We start from the raw sequence: 15,042 nt of genomic DNA, 5'->3' as shown, positions 1-15,042 counted from the left end.
GCCAAATAAACTTTTCAGAAAATTTCCAGCTTTCAGACCAGTTGCTTTAAATAGCCGACGCTCGTCCATCTGCCGAATGCAATGTGCATATAATGAATATTCCGTTCGGCTTGATATATTCCAGAGCTCCTTTACTTTGTTCTCTAATGAGTTGAAAACTGTTGTAGCTTAAGTCCTTTATGTCATTCCAAATTTATATACCCTATGTATTATGTGCAAACTGTTCTTGCTTGCTTTTCACTTTTTCTTGTTTTGTGTTGCTTGAATATTTGTACGTTTTAGTGTCAGTGTTGGTAATGCTGAAGCTTTTCCCCCCCTTTTTTTTTGGAACTTCCTAATATGTTGTTAGAAAACCTTGGTTACATACGTATACTCTATGTCATGTTGATTCAATATTTGCTTGTATAGTTCCTATTTTTCACATCTACTGAACGTTTCGCTGGCCGAGTGGCATGGCTTGCAACACTACGCCTGCCTTTTCTTTTTTGACTTTCTGTTCTTTTTTTTTTCCTTTTTGCTTTCTAAGATTTCTGTAACTATTTTTACTTTATTGTTTATGTCATACATATAGTTTTTGTGTGTTGTCTTGTCTTAATTGTAGTGGTTTTTTTTGTATGGTGTACCAGTACCAAGACCCTAGGGTTGCTCCTGGGCACCGAAAATAAAGGTTGATTGATTGATTGATTGATTGATTGATTATTATTATTATTATTACGAGGTCGCCACACTCCGTTGTTTTTGTTGTATTACTGTCAAACTTTGTTGCTCTGCCTGTCGTGTGGCCTTTACGACAGGCAGAGCAACATAGGCATCTTCTTTTTTTATTTTTTACCTGTACCCAGGCTCCGCCTGTGCTTTATTCGTCATTTTCACTACTTCAATTTTTGTGTCTTGTCGCTTGTTTGTTTCTTGCTATATGTTTCTTGTATTTTGTTTTGATGTAACTACCCGTGCGCCAGCACTCAGGCCTCTGGCTGTTCCTGGGCACGTAAATAAACATGATTGATTGATTGATTAATATTATTATTATTATTATTATATTTATTATTATTATTATTCCGCCCCCCTGCCTTGCAGGATGAAGTAGGTCGCAGCTTGGAAAAGCCTTCTCTCACGCAAGTTGTCTACAAAGAAGTGTCGCCGTCGGCTACGTCGGCTCCGCTGCAGTCGGTGTCTTCGGCTTTTCCGACACTGCCTCCCACTCCGTCCCCACTTTCCCCGGTGCAATCTGTGTATGTGCTTGATCGTAACCCTCCTACTATTGAGAAGAAGCGCCGAAGTCGTGCATGTGTAGGTGCATCGGACACATGTGGACTCGTAGTCGTTCCGCAGCCGAAGCGCCCCAAAGCTAAGTTCGTCTCAAAGCTTTCCCCATCCACCACCTCTGCTAGCCTTAATGCCCATCTGTCAACCTTAGGTGTCTCGTCCTTGAGCTGCCGACGACTGAAGACGAAGTTTGACACGTACGCATCCTTTTATATATCCGTCAGTGAAGAATTTTTCGAGCGTTTGAATGACCCCGCTGTTTGGCCGAAAGACTGCCTCTTTAAGGAGTTTCGAGGCATGTTTCGCGAAGGCATGCTTCACAGCTCTGAGCGCATCCCGTAAGAAAAGCAAAGATGACTAGTACTTTGGATGTGTTTTATCAGAATGTGCGCGGTCTTCGTACCAAGGCAACTGACTTCTTTGGTAATGTTCTGGCTTCGTGTTTTCCGTTAATAGCTATCTCTGAAACTTGGTTGTGCCCTATTATTCTGTCCAGTGATTATTTCCCTCAAAATTACCATGTATATCGTAGTGATCGTGCCTTGACGGGAAGCAAACAAAAAGGGGGTGGGGTCCTTCTTGCCGTCGACAAATCTCTCCCGAGTGTGCTTTGTAGTGATATTCTGAATGCAGATGAGTCTGTATGGGTGTAAATTCTTATCTCTAAAACTGAAAAACTTCTTGTTGGGGTTTTTTACATTCCCCCTGATGTAGCTCCTGACGCATTCAATCAGTTAGTTTCCTCCATTGAACAAGAGCTTATTACTCAATGCAACCGCAAGGTCCTCCTTCTTGGAGACTTTAACGCTCCTGGCGTTCAGTGGAGCCATCTATCCTGTTCCCACCATAACCACCACATTGAACAGAAGGGTAATAAATTACTAGATTTTTCGTCTTTCACTTCCATGGCACAGCATATACATGGAAAACTGCAGTGGAAACATTTTGGACATGTGTTTTTGGAATTTTTAATGATGTTAGTGTGTCACACTCTGATTGTCCTTTAGTCAGACCTGACAGATTTCATCCTCCTCTTTCTATTTCCTGTTCCCTTCCCACAATGCTCCACCATTCCGTAAGTTCCTGCAACACGCAACCTCGCTACGCTTTCGCCCGGGGAGATTACGTTGGGCTGTATGATTACTTTTCTGCTGCCCCTTGGTCGACAGTCATTGACGAACCTGATGTCAATGAACAAGTTGACCGTTTTACTGAGATTGTACTTTTGGGTATGAAGAAATACATCCCGCAATATTTACCAAAGAAGTTCAAATTCCCACACTGGTTTTCTTCTGAATTGCGGGATGCCCTTAAACTCAAAGAACGTGCGCACAGAAAGATGAAGCGCTCTGGTGCGAACCAGTTCGCTCAGGAGTTTCGGCGCCTACGTGCCTTATGCAAAATATTGCACAAGCGTGATCATGCTTCGTACCTTGCGTCAGTAGAAGTTAAAGCAACCTATCAACCGGGAGCCTTCTGGAAGTACATTCATTCAAGATCTAGTAAAACTAAAGAATCTATTCGTTTACTAGACTCCAACGGCAATGAGGTTGCGGAGGTGGCCGACTGCTTTCCTCGTCAGTTTTCTTTTTTTTTTAGAATTAGCGGTGGCAGTGATAACAGTAGCGCCCCTTGTCACCAGGGCGGTAACTCTGGTTGTTTCCAACTGGACGAGAACATCGTGCGGACCAGTATCAAGCGGCTAAAGCCCTCGCTTTCTTGTGGATCAGATGGTATTCCTGCCGCCATTCTAAAAACGTATGCAAACCTATTCGTTCCAGTGTTCACTTCAATGTTTAATAACTGTCTCCGGTCTGGCACGTTCCCTCGCTCATGGAAAATCTCTCGCGTATTCCCTGTATTCAAGTCGCGCCCAAAAACTGACGCCATAAACTATAGGCCAGTCTCGCTCCTTTGTTCTGCCTCTAAACTATTCGAGTTATCTCTTCATATGGTGTTGTCTTTCTCACTTAAACACGTCCTCATTCCTAATCAACATGGCTTTATGCGTGGTCGTTCAACTTCCACAAACCTCGCGTGCTTCATGGAGCAGGCTGTCCCAGCAATCGTTGGTAGAAGCCAGCTTGATGTGGTCTACTGTGACATGAGCAAGGCCTTTGATGTAGTCAACCACTCGTTATTGCTTGCCAAGCTCATTCTGTTAGATGTCCACGCTTCTTTGGTGGATCTTATACGTTGCTCTCTCCAGCAGCGATATTGCTATGTAAGTGTTAACGGTCAAACTTCATTTAGGTACAAAGCAACCAGTGGTGTACCCCAGGGATCTGTTCTGGGTCCCCTTCTTTTCTCCATTTTCATTAACGATGTTGCTTCTGTAATTCAAAATTCTTCTTTTTTGTTGTATGCTGATGATATGAAAATCTTTAGAGAAGTGCGCAACATTCAAGACTGTAAGTATCTTCAGGCTGATATTGCGTCATTCCATCGTTGGTGCACCAAAAACGACCTAATTTTGAACCCCTCAAAAACGAAAGTTGTCTCCTATAGTAGAAAAACTCAACAGCTGCAATACTCTTATAAAATTGCAAGCACTGCATTGCCGAGGGTGACTAAAATTCGAGACTTGGGAGTACTATTTGATACTTCTCTGACTTTCTCTTCCCACGTTACACAAATTACCCGTCGCTCTCTTCGATGTCTGGGTGCTGTTTGCAGGTATTCTAGAGACTTTAAAGGTCCTCTTCCTTTTTTAAAGTTGTATTCGGCTCTCTGCCTACCTCTTCTCGAATACGGCTCTGTTGTTTGGAATGGAACTTGCAAGTCCAATAGTGACCGTATCGAAAGAGTTCAAAATAAGTTCCTCTTTATCTTTAAGCACCGCTTCCGTCATGTGCAAGAAGACGCTAACGGCAGTGTGCCTTATCTGAAAAGTCTTCCTTCCCTTCGGTGTCGACGAATGCGAGCTGATATTATCTTTCTTTATAAACTTCTTCATGGGGATATTTTGTGTGACGACTTGGTTACACTTATCAATGTCAACTTGCCGAACAAACTTTTCCGAACATTTCGAACTTTTAGAACAGATGCTTTAAGAAGAAGACGCTCGTCCATCCGCAGAATACAATGTGCATATAACGAATATTCTGATCGTCTTGATATATTTCAGAGATCTTTTTCTTTGTTCTCAAGTGACTTGAAAACTGTTGTAGCTTAAGTGCCTTTAGTCATTGCAAATTTATGTGCTGCATTTATTTTAGGCAAATCATGTTCTTGTTTGTTTGTTTTTCACATTTCCTGGTTTTGCGTTGCTTGAATTGCTGTAGGTTTGAGTGCCAGTGCTTGTAATGCTGAACTTCTTTCAAAGTTGAAACTTCCGAACATTTTGTTATAAAACCTTCGTGTTATGCGTATAACTTATCTCTGTCATGTTCAGTGAGTATTTCCTGTTTGTCACGTGCCTTGAACATTTCGCTGTCCGAGTGTCATGGCTTGCAACGCTAGGTCTCCTGTTTCTTTTCTTTTTTTTTTTTGCTGTTTTGCTTTTTGAGATTACTGTAACTATCTTTATTGTTTCTTTCATGCATACGGTTTTGTGTGTTGTGTTGTCTTGATTTTAGTTTGTTTTTATGTACGATTTGTATATGGTGTACCAGTACCAAGACCCTAGGGTTGTTCCTGGGCACCGAAAATAAAGGTTGATTGATTGATTGATTATTATTATTATTATTATTTTTATTATTTTTTTTTACCTGTACCCAGGCTCCGCCTGTGCTGTATTTGTCATTTTCACTACTTCAATTTGTGTGTCTTGTCGCTTGTTTGTTTCTTGCTACATGTTTCTTGTATTTTGTTTTCATGTAGCTACCCGTGCGCCAGCACTCAGGCCTCTGGCTGTTCCTGGGCACGTAAATAAACATGATTGATTGATTGATTGATTGATTGATAATTACGTGATAAAGAAAGAAAGAAAAACACGCGCCCAGAATGGGGACCGAACCCACGCCTTTCGATTAGATCTCGAATGCCTTACCAACTCGGCTATCTGGGCGACTGTGTTCTCCTTCGCTTTCTGGGTTATTTATATTTACTACAACTGTATCTGACGCTTGAGGGTGGTAGCCAGCGCCACTCAGACTACACGGGGAGAAGGGGACCTTCTTTTCAACCCCCGGGGCGTGACGCGAACGTCTACAGCCTGTCATAAGCGGGCAACTGGCGCGAAACCCTCTTATGCTACCTTGGCATCAAGGCTGCCAGAACCGAGGCTCTCGCTAAGCTTTCGCACGATAATAGGGTTTAGAAATGAGGGGCTCGTTAGGAAATACAGAAAGAAATGCCGGCAGTCTACAACGCCAAAGAAGGCATAGGGGAATGGTTGGACTATTTGTTACCGTTAGTGACGTTACATTATTATTATTATTATTATTATTATAATTACGTTATAAAGAAAGAAAAACACGCGCCCAGAGTGGGGACCGAACCCACGCATTTCGATTAGATCTCGAATGCCTTACCAACTCGGCTATCTGGGCGACTGTGTTCTCCTTCGCTTTCTGGGTTATTTATATTCACTACAACTGTATCTGACGCTTGAGGGTGGTAGCCAGCGCCACTCAGACTACACGGGGAGAAGGGGACCTTCTTTTCAACCCCCGGGGCGTGACGCGAACGTCTACAGCCTGTCATAAGAGGGCAACTGGCGCGAAACCCTCTTATGCTACCTTGGCATCAAGGCTGCCAGAACCGAGGCCCTCGCTAAGCTTTCGCACGATAATAGGGTTTAGAAATGAGGGGCTCGTTAGGAAATACAGAAAGAAATGCCGGCAGTCTACAACGCCAAAAAAGGCATAGGGGAATGGTTGGACTATTTGTTACCGTTAGTGACGTTACATTATTATTATTATTATTATTATTATTATAATTACGTGATAAAGAAAGAAAGAAAAACACGCGCCCAGAGTGGGGACCGAACCCACGCTTTTCGATTAGATCTCGAATGCCTTACCAACTCGGCTATCTGGGCGACTGTGTTCTCCTTCGCTTTCTGGGTTATTTATATTTACTACAACTGTATCTGACGCTTGAGGGTGGTAGCCAGCGCCACTCAGACTACACGGGGAGAAGGGGACCTTCTTTTCAACCCCCGGGGCGTGACGCGAACGTCTACAGCCTGTCATAAGCGGGCATTTCTTTCTGTATTTCCTAACGAGCCCCTCATTTCTAAACCCTATTATCGTGCGAAAGCTTAGCGAGGGCCTCGGTTCTGGCAGCCTTGATGCCAAGGTAGCATAAGAGGGTTTCGCGCCAGTTGCCCGCTTGTGCTGACTTATGCTTATGCCCGCTTATGCCCGCTTATGCCCGCTTATGACTTATGCCAGTTGCCCGCTTATGCAGAGCTGACTCAAACAGTTTTGAGGCGACACAAAGGAGTGAGATCGGGCGATAGTTAGAAACGGCTGAGTTATCACCAGACTTAAATATTGGAAAAATTCGAGCGATCTTCCATGCACGAGGAAATTTACCTAAAAGTAAGCAGTTATTATAAATGGAAGTTAAGACAGGCACAAAAATGTTCCCGTAAGACTTCATGAGGGCTGCTGGAATTCCATCTGCACCACAGGAAAATGATGGTTTCATCCGTTGAAGGCTATCATTGACAATTTTTTCATCGAACCTAAGTGTGTTAAAATAAGAGTTATTAAACGATAAGCGTTCGTCGTTGCCATCTGGCAGTTGAAAGACAGAATGAAAGTACTGAGCGAAACTGGTGGCAACATCCTCAACCTCTTCACCATCGGAATTAAGCAGGCTAACGTGTTCTTTAGACGCCTTAGAACGGCCGCGTACATACCTCCAGAATTCAGCCGGTTTCTGAGACGCAGCAGCCTCTAACGATTCTATATAGAGCTGGTGGTCACGCCCGTAGAGGATTTTACAAAGAGAGCGATACTGACTAAACTCCACTTTCCACTTGTCGAGCCCAGAACGCTTGGCCTTTTTGTGGGCGCTATCCTTAAGTTTAAGCGAACTTCGAAGTTCTTTAGAAAACCAGTGGGGAAATTTGGAAGGAACAGGCTTATAATAAGGGATATACTTTTCCATGCCACTTCTGACTATTTCGGTAAAACGTCCAACCTGTTCGTCAACATCATTGACATCCAAAACACTAGACCATTCAGCAGATGAATAAAAGTGATACAGCCCAGCATAATCTCCACGCTTGAAAGCATATCGCGGGACTGAACAATTGTCAACATCGCCAGAGCGATGCTGGGTCGCGACCGAGACAGAGACAATAAGAGGGGGCCCTAGCGAAAATTCCAATAGAAATTTGTATTGGTCCAATAGAAATAATGTATTGGTCCTATAGGTCAGGCTATTGGTTCTATTTGAGTATCTATAGGACCAATACAAAATTTATTGGTCCAATAGAGTGACATGTATTGGTCCAATAGACCAATTCGTATTGGTTCTATTGGTCCCAATGAGACCAATAGCTATTGGGACCAAAAGCTATTGGGATAGTGGGACCAATAGCTATTGGTTGTATCAGCCTAATAGACCAATAGGGGATGTCCATTGGTCAAATACATTGTTCGGTGCTATTGGTTTACAGGCACTAATAAAAAGTAGAGCTGTTAGCTTTTTTTAGGCGGTGTGATGCAAAGCCCAAGGACGGGGGTGCGCTCCCGGCCGCAGCGGTTGTTTTCCAGATCGAGGAGAAAGGTAAAACCGCCCTTGTGTCGATCTCGCGCTGCTGCGCTCGATCGGTACCGGTGGTCAAAATTAATCTGCAGCCCTGAAAGCAATGTTTCTGCCCGAAGACATTCGATTCACGTTAGCTGCACGCATTTTGCATTTAGCACGCCTCAAAAGTAATGTCCCGGCGCTAAAAAATTTCCTGGTAGCAACGAGTTGCAGCCGCCGGCGCATGGTGGTTGCCCGCAATGCTTGCGACAAGCAAAAAACACCGCGCGTGTGATTCTGTGCCTACAGTAGTTATAGATTTTTTTCGCGAGCATCTGCGCTCGCCTTCATAACCATTACCTCTAATTTTTCCATGAATTTTTCTAACCTTGCTGTGCCGCGGAGCGGCCATATTTCTGTTGGGTGCCGATTCAACGGCCGATTCTTAGGATGTGTGTCGTACTTCATATATGTTTGCAGAAAGTAAAGCCTACAAAATCGAAATTAACACCAAAATAATTAACCCCGTATTTTAAAATTGCATCATAATTTTAAGGTGAAATACATTAATTAAAACTGCTCAATAATGCTTCTCTGAAAATATGAACCTGACGGAGGTTTCGTATGCAAGAAAAAGCAAAATGGCTTCTTCCATGTCCTGCGCGTCGGCACGATCCCCGGCGTGGGCGTTCATCTCAGCGGCCAGCCACCGTGTTTGGTCGGTGTACCACAACCAACTGAGAAGCTTCCGACGCACCCACGCGGGGAGGGCTCCTTTTCTTCTGCAAGTTCGTCGGCGGGCCATTAATCGCAGTGTCGGACCTAGGAGGCGGGGGCAGAGGGTGGAGCGAAGGGGAAACCAAAGTGCTCAAGGCCGTAGCAGGTTGACTGCTGGGGCGGTCAACGAACGGCGAAGCGGTGGTAGATGACAGGAAGGGGGCACATTCACCGGCTGCACCGGCGGCGGCTTCGGCGAACGACGACCTCGTAGGGATACCAGACTGCGGTGACGTCACCGGCGGCATGAAAGGATTAGCAGGCTTCGGAGAAGCAGGCGGAGAAGGCGGGGGACGCGCGAGTTCCCCTCGCAGGCAGCGAACCTCCTCGCGCAGGGAAGCGACGATTGCAGCCTGCTGGGAAAGCCCAGCCACATTATCCCGTCGAAGAAGCCGGTTTTCCTCGCGCAGCTCGGTGACAACATCCCCGAGAAAAGAGAGGCTCGCGCAGGCTTCGGACAGGAGATTCTTCAACGCAGCTACCTCTGCGCGTAGGTCCACCGAAGTGTTGAAGCTTGCTCCGACAGGGGACGCCACTCGTTTGGCCGGGATGTTCGCTGGCTCACCATCTTCGCTGGCTTGGTCACCGGGGTCGCTAGGCCTAGCGGGTGACGCCGCAGCCACACACAGATTGCACACGAACGGCTGCTCACCGGAGATCAAACACTGCAGTTCCTCGTCCGGAAGAACAATGCACTTTCCGTGCGCACGGCGTTTACACTCAGAACATCGAAAAAACTCCTGCCTGCCGAAGAAAGCGAGGCAGCAGAGGAGGCACTTGTCCTTACTGGGCGCCATCATGTGGCGCAATATTAATAATAATGTAACGTCACTAACGGTAACAAATAGTCCAACCATTCCCCTATGCCTTCTTTGGCGTTGTAGACTGCCGGCATTTCTTTCTGTATTTCCTAACGAGCCCCTCATTTCTAAACCCTATTATCGTGCGAAAGCATAGCGAGGGCCTCGGTTCTGGCAGCTTTGATGCCAAGGTAGCATAAGAGGGTTTCGCGCCAGTTGCCCGCTTATGACAGGCTGTAGACGTTCGCGTCACGCCCCAGGGGTTGAAAAGAAGGTCCCCTTCTCCCCGTGTAGTCTGAGTGGCGCTGGCTACCACCCTCAAGCGTCAGATACAGTTGCAGTATATATAAATAACCCAGAAAGCGAAGGAGAACACAGTTGCCCAGATAGCCGAGTTGATAAGGCATTCGAGATCTAATCGAAAGGCGTGGGTTCGGTCCCCACTCTGGGCGCGTGTTTTTCTTTCTTTCTTTATCACGTAATTATAATCAATCAATCAATCAATAAACCTTTATTTTTGGTGCCCAGGAACAACCCTAGGGTCTTGGTACTGGTACACCATATACAAGCCATCATAAAAACAAACTAAAATCAAGACAACACAACACAGAAAACCGTATATATGAAAGAAACAATAAGATAAAAATAGTTACAGAGATCCCAGAAAGCAAAACAGCAAAACAGCAAAAAAAAAGGAAGCCTAGTGTTAGAAGCCATGACACCCGGCCAGCAAACGTTGAAGGCACGTGAAAAATTGAAAATACACAAGCAAATACTCAATGCACATGACGGAGATAGAATATACACATAAAACAAAGGTTTTGTAACAAAATGTCAGGAAGTTTCAAAATGGAAAAACGAAGTTCAGCGTTACAAGCACTGACACTTATACCAACAGAAATTCAAGCAACACAAAATCAGGAAAAGTGAAAAACAAACAAGCAAGATGATGATTTGCATAAAATAAATACGGAACAGAAATACGGCACATAAATGACAAAAAGGCACATAAGTTACAACAGTTTTCAATTCATTAGAGAACAAAGACAAAGAGCTCTGGAATATATCAAGACGATCGGAATATTCATTATATGCACATTGTATTCTGCAGATGAACGAGCATCGTTTACTTAAAGCATCTGTTCTGAAAGTTCGAAATCTTCGGAAAAGTTTGTTCGGCAAGTTGACATTGATAAGTGCAACCAAGTCATCACACAAAATATCACCATGAAGAAGTTTATAAAGAAAGATAATGTCAGCTCTCATTCGTCGACACCAAAGGGAAGGAATACTTTTCAGAAGAGACATGATGCCGTTTGCGTCTTCTTGTACATGACGGAAACGGTGCCTAAAGATAGAAAGGAACTTATTTTGAACCCTTTCGATGCGGTCACTATTGGACTTGCAAGTTCCATTCCAAACAACAGAACCGTATTCGAGAAGTGGTAAGCACAGAGCCGAATACAACTTTAAGAAAGGAAGAGGACTTTTAAACTCTCTAGAATACCTGCAGACAGCACCCAGACATCGAAGAGAGCGTCCGGTAATTTGTGTAACGTGGGAAGAGAAAGTCAGAGAAGAATCAAATAGTACTCCCAAGTCACGAATTTCGGTCACCCTCGGCAGTGCAGTGCTTGCTATTTGATAGGAGTACTGCAGCTGTTGAGTTTTTCTACTATAGGAAACAACTTTCGTTTTTGAGGGGTTCAAAATTAAGTCGTTTTTGGTGCACCAACGATGGAATGACACGATATCAGCCTGAAGAGAATTACAGTCCTGAACATTACGCACTTCTCTGAAGATTTTCACATCATCAGCATACAACAAAAAAGAAGAATTTTTAATGGCAGAAGCAACATCGTTAATGAAAATGGAAAAAAGAAGGAGGCCCAGAACGGAGCCCTGGGGTACACCACTGGTTGCTTTGTACCTAAATGATGTTTGACCATTAACACTTACATAGCAATATCGCTCCTGGAGATAGCAACGTATAAGACCCACTAAGGAAGCGTGAACATCTAACAGAATGAGCTTGGCAAGCAATAACGACTGGTTGACTACATCAAAGGCCTTGCTCATGTCACAGTAGACCGCATCAAGCTGGCTTCTACCAATGACTGCTGGGACAGCCTGCTCCATGAAGCATGCGAGGTTTGTGGAAGTTGAGCGACCACGCATGAAGCCATGTTGATTAGGAATGAGGACGTGTTTAAGTGAGCAAGACAAGACCTTATGAAGAGATAACTCGAATATTTTAGAGGCAGAACAAAGAAGCGACACTGGCCTATAGTTCATGGGGTCGGTTTTCGGGCCTGACTTGAAAACAGGGAATACACGACAGATTTTCCATGATCGAGGGTACGTGCCAGACCGGAGACAGTTATTAAATATTGAGGTGAACACAGGAACAAATATATTTGCATACGTTTTTAGAATTGCAGAAGGAATACCATCTGGCCCAGAAGAAAACGAGGGCTTTAGCCGCTTGATGCTGGCCCGCACGATGTTCTCATCCAATTGGAAACAAGCGGAGTAACCGTCCTGGTGACAAGAGACGCTGCCGTCATCACTACCACCGCTAAGCCCAAACAAAGAAGAAAACTGACGAGCAAAGCAGTCAGCCGCATCTGCAACCTCATCGCCGTTGGAATCCAGTAGACGAATAGATTCTTTCGTTGTACTAGATCTAGAATGAATGTACTTCCAGAAGGCTCCCGGCTGATGAGTTGCTTTACCTTCAACTGACGCCAGGTACAAAGCATGATCACGTTTGTGCAATATTTTGCATAGGGCACGTAGGCGCCGGAACTCCTGAACGAACTGATTCGCACCAGAGCGCTTCATCTTTCTGTGCGCGCGTTCTTTGAGTTTCAGGGCATCCCGCAATTCAGAAGAAAACCAGTGTGGGAACTTGAACTTCTTTGGTAAATATTGTGGGATGTATTTCTTCATACCCAAAAGCACAATCTCAGTAAAACGGTCAACTTGTTCATTGACATCACAGTGGTCAATGACTGTTGACCAAGGGGCAGCAGAAAAGTAGCCATACAGCCCAACGTAATCTCCCCGGGCGAAAGCGTAGCGAGGTTGCGCATTGCTTGAAATTACAGAACGGTGGAGCATTGTAGGAAGGCAACAGGAAATAGAAAGAGGAGGATGATATTTGTTGGGTATTACTAAAGCACAATCAGAGCGCGACACATTAACGCCATCGAAGTTTGAAAAGCACAGGTCCAGAATGTTTCCACTGCAGTTTTTTATGTGATTACGCTGTGCCATGGAAGTGAAAGACGAAAAATCTAGTAACCTATTACCCTTCTGTTGAAAGTGGTGGTTGTAGTGGGAACAGGTGAGGTGGCTGCACTGAACGTTAGGAGCGTTAAAATCTCCAAGGAGGAGGACCTTGAGGTCGCAATGAGTAGTGAGCACCTGTTCAATGGAGGAGACTAACTTATTGAACGCGTCAGGAACTACATCAGGAGGAACGTAAAAAACACCAACTAGAAGTTTTTCAGTTTTAGAGATATGAATTTCGACCCATAAAGACTCACCTGCGTTTTCAATATCGCTACGTAGCACACACGGGAGAGATTTGTTAACTGCGAGAAGTACCCCGCCCCCCTTTTGTTTGCATCCAGTTAAGGCACGATCATTACGATATACATGGTAATTTTGAGGAAAATAGTCATTGGATAGAATATCAGGGCACAACCAAGTTTCAGATATAGCTATTAACGGAAAGCAAGAAACCAGAACATTACCAAAAAATTCAGTCGCCTTAGTTCGAAGACCTCGCACGTTCTGATAAAAAACATATAAACTAGTCATTATTCTTTTTCTGATTTGTTGCGCTCAGAGCTGTGAAGCATGCCTTCGCGAAACATGCCTCGAAACTCCTTAAAGAGGCAGTCTTTCGGCCAAACAGCAGGGTCATTCAAGCGCTCGAAAAACTCTTCACTGACGGAAATATAAAAGGATGCGTACGTTTCAAATTTAGTTTTCAGTCGTCGGCAGTTCAAGGGCGAGACACCTAAGGTTAACAGATGGGTTTTAAGGCTAGCAGAGGTGGTGGATGGGGAAAGCTTTGAAACGAACATTGCTTTGGGGCGCTTCGGCTGCGGAACGACTGCCAGTCCACATGTGTCCGATGCACCTACACATGCCCGGCTTCGACGCTTCTTCGCAACAACAATAATAATAATAATAATAATGTAACGTCACTAACGGTAACAAATAGTCCAACCATTCCCCTATGCCTTCTTTGGCGTTGTAGACTGCCGGCATTTCTTTCTGTATTTCCTAACGAGCCCCTGAATTCTAAACCCTATTATCGTGCGAAAGCTTAGCGAGGGCCTCGGTTCTGGCAGCCTTGATGCCAAGGTAGCATAAGAGGGTTTCGCGCCAGTTGCCCGCTTATGACAGGCTGTAGACGTTCGCGTCACGCCCCGGGGGTTGAAAAGAAGGTCCCCTTCTCCCCGTGTAGTCTGAGTGGCGCTGGCTACCACCCTCAAGCGTCAGATACAGTTGTAGTGAATATAAATAACCCAGAAAGCGAAGGAGAACACAGCCGCCCAGATAGCCGAGTTGGTAAGGCATTCGAGATCTAATCGAAAGGCGTGGGTTCGGTCCCCACTCTGGGCGCGTGTTTTTCTTTCTATCTTTATCACGTAATAATAATAATAATAATAATAATAATAATAATAATAATGTAACGTCACTAACGGTAACAAATAGTCCAACCATTCCCCTATGCCTTCTTTGGCGTTGTAGACTGCCGGCATTTCTTTCTGTATTTGCTAACGAGCCCCTCATTTCTAAACCCTATTATCGTGCAAAAGCTTAGCGAGGGCCTCGGTTCTGGCAGCCTTGATGCCAAGGTAGCATAAGAGGGTTTCGCGCCAGTTGCCCGCTTATGACAGGCTGTAGACGTTCGCGTCACGCCCCGGGGGTTGAAAAGAAGGTCCCCTTCTCCCCGTGTAGTCTGAGTGGCGCTGGCTACCACCCTCAAGCGTCAGATACAGTTGTAGTAAATATAAATAACCCAGAAAGCGAAGGAGAACACTGTCGCCCAGATAGCCGAGTTGGTAAGGCATTCGAGATCTAATCGAAAGGCGCGGGTTCGGTCCCCACTCTGTGCGCGTGTTTTTCTTTCTTTCTTTCTTCCGTATATTAAAAAAATGTAACTTCATTAACCTTTATATAAACAATAGAGCCTAACCACATCCCTATGCCTCCTTTGGCGTTGTAGACTGCCGACCTATCTTTCTGTATTTCCTCAACGAGCCCCTCATTTCCTTATTATATATATATTGTGGTAATCCGGCAATAGTGGCGCTGGACAATCCCGCGCGATGGACATGTGCCGGCTGAGGATGACGAGGTGGCGCGAGGGGCGCGAGGATAGGACAGGGCGGACTATATATAGTACAGTCATCTAAAGAAATGTATGCGGATATATTTGTACTTCAGTCAAATAGTCTTGGCATACACCTGGAAGTATCCTGTTTGTAAGGAGGCAATAAGTAGCGAAGATCGTTAATTGGGCATACCA

General features: G+C 44.8%; 1 non-coding gene across 1 annotated transcript; it reads left to right on the top strand.

The window, feature by feature from the left end:
- The first annotated feature begins 14,060 nt into the window (after nucleotides 1–14,060).
- Nucleotides 14,061–14,132, top strand: Trnar-ucu (transfer RNA arginine (anticodon UCU)). Its single transcript has one exon. It is a non-coding gene; the product is annotated as a tRNA-Arg (tRNA).
- The last annotated feature ends 910 nt before the right edge of the window (nucleotides 14,133–15,042 follow it).

The sequence above is a fragment of the Haemaphysalis longicornis genome, unplaced genomic scaffold, assembly GCF_048455015.1.
Source record: "Haemaphysalis longicornis isolate Haplotype H1 unplaced genomic scaffold, Haemaphysalis longicornis Haplotype H1 scaffold_6, whole genome shotgun sequence".
Lineage (NCBI taxonomy): Eukaryota > Metazoa > Arthropoda > Arachnida > Ixodida > Ixodidae > Haemaphysalis > Haemaphysalis longicornis.
Note: the sequence above shows the minus strand (reverse complement) of the source record. Positions and strands in the feature narration are given on the sequence as shown.